Source organism: Schistocerca serialis, chromosome 7, assembly GCF_023864345.2.
Source record: "Schistocerca serialis cubense isolate TAMUIC-IGC-003099 chromosome 7, iqSchSeri2.2, whole genome shotgun sequence".
Classification (NCBI taxonomy): Eukaryota; Metazoa; Arthropoda; class Insecta; order Orthoptera; family Acrididae; genus Schistocerca; species Schistocerca serialis.
Window position 1 is genome coordinate 98,554,673 of NC_064644.1, and position 9,022 is coordinate 98,563,694.

Here is a 9,022-nt window from a genome sequence, read left to right on the forward strand (position 1 = left end):
TTAAAAAGTATGGCGTAAAATGGTAGAGTAGCTCCTCATAAGCCACAGATTTCTATCGATAGTCAGAGCAAAGCGGCGCTTGACGTGGTGTAATAAGCGACGTCAGTGCACAGTGGATGGCTGGAACCTGTGATTCGGAGTGAGCAGTCACACTATGCCCTGTGGCAAACCGGTAGAAGGGTCTGTGTTCGGCAACTACCTTAAGTGCTATCACGCGTAGCGCGAACAATGAAGTACAGAGGAAGTGGTGTTACGGTATTGGGACGTTTTTCTTGGTTCTGGAGTGTTATTCGTCTTGCACTTAAGAAAACGTTGAAGGTTTAAGCGTATAAGCGCGCTTTACAGCATTTTTACTGCCTGCGTTAGAAGTACTGTTCAGATACGATGTTTCTTTGTATTAGCGTGTGAGACAATAGTTTGTGGACAATAACATTTCTGAAATAGATTAGCTTGCCCAGAGTCACGATCTGAATGCAATGGAACACTTTTGGGATGGGACAAAATGTCGACTTCACTCCGCACCCCACCACCCAACATCACTACTTTCTCTGATTTCCGCTCATTGGGAAGAACTGACTGCCATTCTCCCGCAGACAATGAAGAAAGCTCATTGAAAGTGTCTCCAGCAGTTCAAGCAGTGATAAAGGAGGAGTGTGGACACGTCCTGCACTAATGTGCAGTAATAGCTATCCGGATGCTTTTGACCAAATACTTTAAGTACAAATGCTTTGATGAGCGTTTTCTTTTTCTTCAAAGCAGGAAGAAGGATGGGGATTTAAAATCCCTTCGGCGAAAAGCTCATTAGGATCAGAGAACAGCCTCAGAGTGGGGATGGATAGGCGAAATAATATGTACGTGTCCTTTTCAGACGAACTGTCCCGGAGTTTTTATTGAGTAATTTAGGGAAACCATGTAAATTCTGAAGCCATGTGGCCGGCCGGGATTTAAACCGCCATCCTGCCCGAAAATGGGTCCACTGCGCCTTCTCATTCTGTTTCATTTTGTCATCGATTTGGAGTATTCTTCAATTTGGATGCTGACTTAAGTTTCTTTTATATTTGTAAGTGTTATAACACCAAGATTAATGTTCGAACAAATGTTCATTGGATCAGTTGCAGCTCCTACACTACTGCCCCCGATCAGTCCCACGCTTTTTATCTGTGACGTATCACTTGTACACCTCTGGCAATGTTTGTTGGTGTTACAAATGCTGACCTGCATCGTGGTTTGGAATCCCCGCTACACTGTTGGTCCTCCTATAACTGCCTGAGTTAGTCAGTTAAAAGTTTGGAGGAAGGCAACGCCGTACCACCTGCAACGACAAGACGCTAACCCAGTGGCTCCCAACCTTTCTGAGACGGTTACCCCTGAATGTAGTCATCAACATTAGCAAGAACACCAACTTCAAGATGAAAAACATTTTTCTCTGAACACTTCCATTCTTAAAATGACGTAATGTAAATAATTTTAGCATTTGTAAGCGTTTTATTAACCCACGGACTAAGAAATGAACGAGAAAAATACCGCGCGGTACTTATTGTTCTGTTTAAACAACGGATTAATGATTCACAGTATAATTGACTAGATTTACTTCCATAGTGTGGGTGGATGTACTATGGAAAGTGCCGCGCCGTGACCGTAAACCATAAATCTAAGAACTGTGGCCAATGTGCAGCAACCATTATGACGTCAGGTTACGTCACGCACAATGTAAAGAAGCGTGTCTTAAGTTCGTAATTGCGTGTAGATATACAGATTGAAATTATTTCTGCAAACATCAAGCTTTCCTGTTCGATTCGCAACAGGCGCCGATGATCAAGGTGCTCAGCAAGACGACAGTAATTACTGGAATACACGCTGAAGGATCATGTACTAACGATGCGAATGTCGACAACTCTCCGACAGCATTAGCTAAGTGGAAACTGTTTTGAAGGAACACTGACCATGAGACACTGTGAACTATACTCTCCTAATCAGTGATGTAATAACTTAATATACGTAAGCAAGAGTAACTTTTCACGGTAATTAATTTTACGTGATTGTAAACTGTCATATTGCAGTGCTGTTTTGACTTCTTTTCAGTGATAAAGTTCAGAATAATAGATAACACCTGGTTTCGTCCATTAACATTTTTCTTTCCATAATCACAATAATTTTGCAAATTCTTTGACTTATGAAATAGTCGTTATTATTGCAAACGATTTCTATCACTGCTAACGAGGTAAAAGTTAAGGTTCGCAGGAGAGCTGTGAAGTTTGGAAGGTAGGAGACGAGGTACTGGCGGAATTAAAGCTGTGAGGACGGGGCGTGAGTCGTGCTCGGATAGCTCAGTCGGTAGAGCACTTGCCCGCGAAAGGCAAAGGTCCCGAGTTCGAGTCTCGGTCCGGCACACAGTTTTAATCTGCCAGGAAGTTTCATATCAGCGCACACTCCGCTGTAGAGTGAAACTTTCATTCTAGAAAAAGTTAAATAGTTTTTTTTACCTCTCATTTGCTTTTAATTGCACATACTGCTTTGTAAGCCTTTATCTGAATTTGCATGTTTTATTGTTTCGCATTAGATATCGTGTAAATTGTGGTCTGCTGATGGATTCTGGGCGCTATCTCTTATCCAGCATCGCATTATTAGGAAGAAACACGTCACAAGTTGTCCAGTTTGCTTAGAATAATATTTTATCAGCGGTAATCTGTTCGATTTGGGCTAATGGATGATCATTCGTAATGTCATTGTTTTTGGGTAATTACTAACATGCGTGAATGTAATGTTCAGCCAATCTGTAGAAAAATTAGAGTATTCTGGGTTCTAGTTAGCTTAAAATTTCCGGGAGTGGAAAAGTTTCGAAGAGACGGATCCGAGTATCGTCAGTCCGACTAACGGTATACTGTCAGCTCTACCTCAGTAGGTGTTCAAGAGCTGCAGTTTCGGCGGATGAAGTTACATATTGTGATACTCTCTTATCCGATATCGGCACAAGATACGCGCCCACGAACCACCAGCTTGTAATTTACGTTTATCGCCTGACCTCCGTGGAGAAATCTGGCTCTATATACTACCGGAAATGTACCAAGGACCTTTCGAATCCGTGCTGCTGTACTGCGTTCCAAAGGTGAACCAACTCAGCATGCAGCCTGAGTTATCACACTTTATGTTTTGAAACGTCGTTTCTTTCGAAATAAATCCCCAATAAAAGTTATTTCGGGAATGTACAAAAGCTCTTGTCAACCAGCTAAACGTCTCCCTGTCAGGAGAGGCATACATCAAGCTGCTTCTGGTGTTCTTTTCACTACGTTAATAAAATTCAAACATAATATCTTCTTTTTGATTATGTGAGATGCAAAGCTAGTCTTAAACCTTAAAATGAAACACTATTTGAGAGACCTTTACGGTTTTTTAAAATGCGGCTGTTATGTTTGCTGCTATTCCCTCCACAGTACCTCTTCATTGTGAAATCATAGGGTAAGGTGGGGTAAATCCGACCGGGTGGGTAAAACAGACCACCCTCTGTTTGTGAGAAACGGCAACGAGGAGCGATTTCGCATTTGTGTTACCATATAGAGCATTCGAAATAACGAAAATGTCACCTTGACAGCTTTGCCGCATTTGACATTTAGAAACCCAAAAGACAAAAAGTGTGTTGTCGATTGTTTCAATTTAATTTTAGTGCAAATTGCATCACTAGATTTACCTTATTAAATAAAACGATAGCAAAACAAACGGTAAATGACTTTTGTAGTGCATTTACAGACCCATTCAGTGTATGTATCGTTTTAGTTGGAAATGATGTGTAAATTTTTTCTGTGTGTGTTAAATGAAACATGGCATGGTGGGATAAATCCGACTGCTAAATGATGGGGTACATCCGACCGCATATATCTTTTTCATTTACGTGTATGTAATTATTTATTTATGTAAACAAGTGAATTTTTGTTTGGTTTTAGGAAAATGATACGAAATTACAAACGAAAAACGCAATCAAAGCGATATTCACCCAGCAGTTGCTGCAGTGCAAATGGGAATGTCTTTACGAGCTGTCGCTCGTGATTTTAAAGTTCCGAGATCGATATTGTTGTAGCACCGCGGTGCAATGAAGTCATCTTTTTTCAATTAAAATTTTCATTCATTTAACTTTCATTACATTTATTACTCTAAACACTTACTTTTTGATTACATTTTGTTCATTTATGTAAAAAATAATTATTTACAGTCATTTCCCACAAAAACCGTTTATTTAGAATCAGCCAAACAAACAGGGGATAGCATTTATCCCACCATTTTTGCAAATGGCAAAAATGGACGTTTCTTAAAATACGGATATATCAAATACTATTGATGGTATAACAAAAATATTTTGCAAACAGTTGCTCCTTTATACACTACTGACCATTAAAATTGCTACACCACGAAGATGACGTGCTACAGACGCGAAATTTAACCGACAGGAAGAAGATGCTGTGATATGCAAATGGTTAGCTTTGCAGAGCATTCACACAAGGTTGGCGCCGGTGGCGACACCTACAACGTGCTGACATGAGGAAAGTTTCCAACCGATTTCTCATACACAAACAGCAATTGTCCGGCGTTGCCTGGTGAAACATTGTTGTGATGCCTCGTGTAAGGAGGAGAAATCTTTACGACTTTGATAAAGGTCGGATTGTAGCCCATCGCGTTTGCGGTTTATGGTTTCGCGACATTGCTGCTCGCGTTGGTCGAGATCTAACGACTGTTAGCAGAATATGGAATCCGTGGATTCAGGAGCGTAATACGGAATGCCCTGTTCGATCCCAACGGCCCCGTATCACTAGCAGTCGAGATTACAGGCATCTTATCCGAATGATTGTAACGGATCGTGCAACCACGTCTCGGTCCCTAAGTCTACAGATGGGGAAGTTTGCAAGATAACAAACATCTGCACGAACAGTTCGACGACGTTTGAGGCAGCAGGGACTGTCAGCTCGGAGACCATGGCTGCGGTTACCCTCAACGCTGCATCGCAGACAGGAGCGCCTGCGATGGTGTACTCAACGACGAACCTGGGTACACGAATGGCAAAATGTCATTTTTTCGGATGAATCCAGGTTCTATTTACAGCATCATGATGGTCGCATCCGTGTTTGGCGACATCGCGGTGAACGCACATTGGAAGCGTGTATTCGTCATCGCCATACTGGCGTATCACCCGGCGTGATGGTAGGGGGTGACATTGGTTACACGTCTCGGTCACCTATTGTTCGCATTGACGGCACTTTGAGCAGTGGACATTACATTTCAGATGTGTTACGACCTGTGGCTCTACCCTTCATTCGATCCCTTCGAAACCCTACATTTCAGCAAGGTAATGCACGACCGCATGTTGAAGATTCTGTACGGGCCTTTCTGGATACAGAAAATGTTCGACGGCTGCCCTGCCCAGCACATTCTCCAGATCTCTTACCAACTGAAAACGTCTGGTCAATGGTGACCGAGCAACTGGCTCGTCACAATACGCCAGTCACTACTCTTGATGAACTGTGGTATCGTGTTGAAGCTGTATGGGCAGCTGTACCTGCACACGCCATCCAAGCTGTGTTTGACTCAATGCCCAGGCGTATCAAGGCCGTTATTACGGCCAGAGGTGGTTGTTCTGGGTACTGATTTTTCTGGATCCATGCACCCAAATTGCGTGAAAATATAATGACATGTCAGTTCTAGTATAATATATTTGTCCAATGAATACCCGATTATCATCTGCATTTCTTCTTGCTGTAGCAATTTTAATGGCCAGTAGTGTTATTACCTATAATTTAACGTACATAACGTTAAAATCCGACCTCGGATAAGCGTTTTATAGCCACTAGAAATTACTGGGTGGGATTTACTCCACCTAACCCTATACACAGAAGAAACACTGCTGCTCAGTTTGTGGCTTCTCATTGTAGGTATTCATTAAATTCATAAAACGTCGTCTATCTGACAATGTTTCGCGTTACGTATGAAATGGCTCGGTCTGTTAGACCAAATGTTTTGTATTATACGTAAAAACATATGTTTTAGAAGATGCCATTACGAGTAAGGCTTCAGAGTGTGCTCGTAAATTGACAAGAGGCTGAAGAAGTGACAAAATACAGTGCACTGATGGCAGTTCTTATAAGAAACTTTCAGAGTGGGCCGGCCTGAGTGGCCGAGCGGTTCTAGGCGCTACAGTCTGGAACCGCACGACCGCTACGGTCGCAGGTTCGAACCCTGCCTCGGGCATGGATGTGTGTGATGTCCTTAGAAGTTAAGTCCCATAGTGCTCAGAGCCATTTGAACCATTTGATTTTTTTCAGCGTGGTTGCAGGAGTGCAGTGATGAATCTCAGTTGGAAAATGATTATTCAGGCACTGTTTGTGACTTTACATTTATTGGTGATCAGAAAAGAAACAAAATCCTAAGAGGCTGGTAGTAAGTGAGATGATGATGAGCCCGCCCTGTTGGCCGTGCGGTCTAACGCACGGCTTTCCGGACTGAGAAGGAGCGCCTGGTCCCCGGCACGAATCCGCCCTGCGGATTTGTGTCGAGGTCCGGTGAACCGGCCAGTCTGTGGATGGTTTTTAGGCGGTTTTCCATCTGCCTCGGCGAATGCGGGCTGGTTCCCCTTATTCCCGCTCAGTTACACTATGTCGGCGATTGCTGCGCAAACAAGTTCTCCACGTACGCGTACACCACCATTACTCTACCACGCACACATAGGGGTTACACTCGTCAACCGCACAGTAACCCTGGGTTCGGTGTGGGGCGGCGGAGGGGTGAAGTGGACTGCGGTAGTCGTCGTGGGGTTGTGGACCACTGCGGCTGCGGCGGGGATGGAGCCTCTCCGTCGTTCCTGGGTCCCCGGTTAACATACAATACATACAATGACGACGACGACGACGACGACGACTATGACGACAACGCTGTATTGGAAGGTGAACATGAAATAATTACTGACAGGACACATGGATAAAAAAGGTGGCATGCCAGATATTTTTGCTGGAGAAAAGAACAAAAAATATTTTGTATGGAAAACACTACAGCCAACAAAACAAGAACGCCAAGTCATGACACAATGAGACTATCACATTCGTGCAATTTCGATATGTTTATGTGACCAAGCTATAATTGACAGTATGGTTTTACACATGAATAAAAACCTTCTGTCAGTGAGAACCAACCTGAATTGCGCAAGAAACCAATCTATAGCCACAATGATTCTGTAGAAATTCATTCCCTCATTGGTGTGTTAATGTTCGCATCCATTTTCACATCTGGACATGAAAGTACGATCTCTCTGTTTGCCAAGGTACCCGACAGGAGCACCAATATTTAGAACAATGAAGGCTATCAAACGGTCTGAAATGTTGATCAACGCCTACGATATGTATATTCTGCCTAACGTGAGGTGGGGGAAGAAAGTGACCGTGCTTCTGCCATCTCTGAAATATTCAACAAGTCCATGTGTAATTACTAGCTGACGTACTGCCATAGCGAGAAAGTGAAGGCTGACAAAATGCTTGTTGCTTTCAGAGGAAGGTGCGGATGTCGCTTATACTCGTATAGCCAAGGAAACCCTTCAGGTACGGCGTCAACGAGTAGTGCATGGGCGACTCAATTAGTTCGTACATTTTCAAAGCTTACATTTATGCTGGAAAGGACAGTGAGGGCACTGGACTAGTGAAGACGGACAGGAACTGTCGAAACCTACTCAAGCAACAGTGCCCTTATGCAAACATATTGAAGTTTTAAACTGAAACTTCACTGCAGACAACTGCTTTACATCCACGGGACTGATAGAAAAACTGAGAAAAGGATCTCCGGCATTTCTTAGAACCATGAAAAAAATGTCAAACTGTTATTCCGCCACAATTCAAGTCTGATAAATGTAGACCAGTAGGATCAGTTCTCTTTGGTTTCGCAAATGATTTACATTTTACTTTGATGTCTGTTGTTCCCGAGAAAAACAAAGCAGTTGTTCAGATATCTGCTGCGTACCATAGCATCGCAATGTACACTATAAGAGGAAGCCAGAAATTACCTACTATTACAAAAAGACAAAATATGGGTTAGAACTTCTGGACCTAAAGTGTGCCCTGTACTCTTCCAATAGGAGATGTAAGAGAGGGCCATTAGCTCTTTTTTACACACTTATGTACATAAGGTGTGTGTAATCCCTTTCATACCCTACTTTCGACAAAACCCTAATGCCAAAAGGATGAGGTTCATGAAAACATTGGCCCACTCTCAGATAAGAACAGGCATCAGAGTTGGAGTGCCAATCTGCCCCGTGATATCAAGTACCTCATACGGCAAGAAATCCATGAAGAGTGATTTATTGTTGGAGGAGATGGTCAAGTTCTACAGATAAACTTGAGAGGAGGACCAACTGTTCTGAGTATCCAGCTTCCCAAGACAGAAGGACTTGCTACAAGTGGATAAAATGCAACAAGCCAATATGTCTGGAGTGAAGCAGAAGAGTGTGCACCATATGTGTATCAGAAATGAGTAAGCGCTGGTTGCTAAACAGTTACAATGCTAGTCTTCAATAACAATGAAACACAATATTTGTCTGATGACCTCAGTTAATTTAGAATTAACAAAACTTAAGTAATAGTCAGTTTGATGTTTCATATGGAAATAACACAGATATTATCCTAAACACACAAAGAAATTACTAAAAATGATAAAGCTATAAAAAATAATTATGTACCATCGACCTGTGATTCTGCTTAAAAGGTAATTTGTGTTTAGTAGCAGTTTCATTTCACCGTTACAACACAAAGGCCATCCCAGATGAGTCTAACAAGCAGACGTAACTAATTAAACTGCCAACGAAACAAAGATTTAGGGTAAAGTGATTCATTTTTAAATGGCAGTGGTAGTCACCCGACAGAACGGTATTTTCTGAGTGAGAACTCAGAGATACATGGTGGAGACTCATGGCAAGATAGCTACCAGGGAAATGTATATTTGATATTGATAACAAACTGGTTTCTGCCTTGATAGTAGCCTAGGAAGCTTTAGTGGAGTG

At 42.4% G+C, this 9,022-nt stretch overlaps 1 non-coding gene across 1 annotated transcript; it reads left to right on the forward strand.

The window, feature by feature from the left end:
* Positions 1-2,315: 2,315 nt before the first annotated feature.
* Positions 2,316-2,390, forward strand: Trnas-cga (transfer RNA serine (anticodon CGA)). The gene has a single exon. It is a non-coding gene; the product is annotated as a tRNA-Ser (tRNA).
* The last annotated feature ends 6,632 nt before the right edge of the window (positions 2,391-9,022 follow it).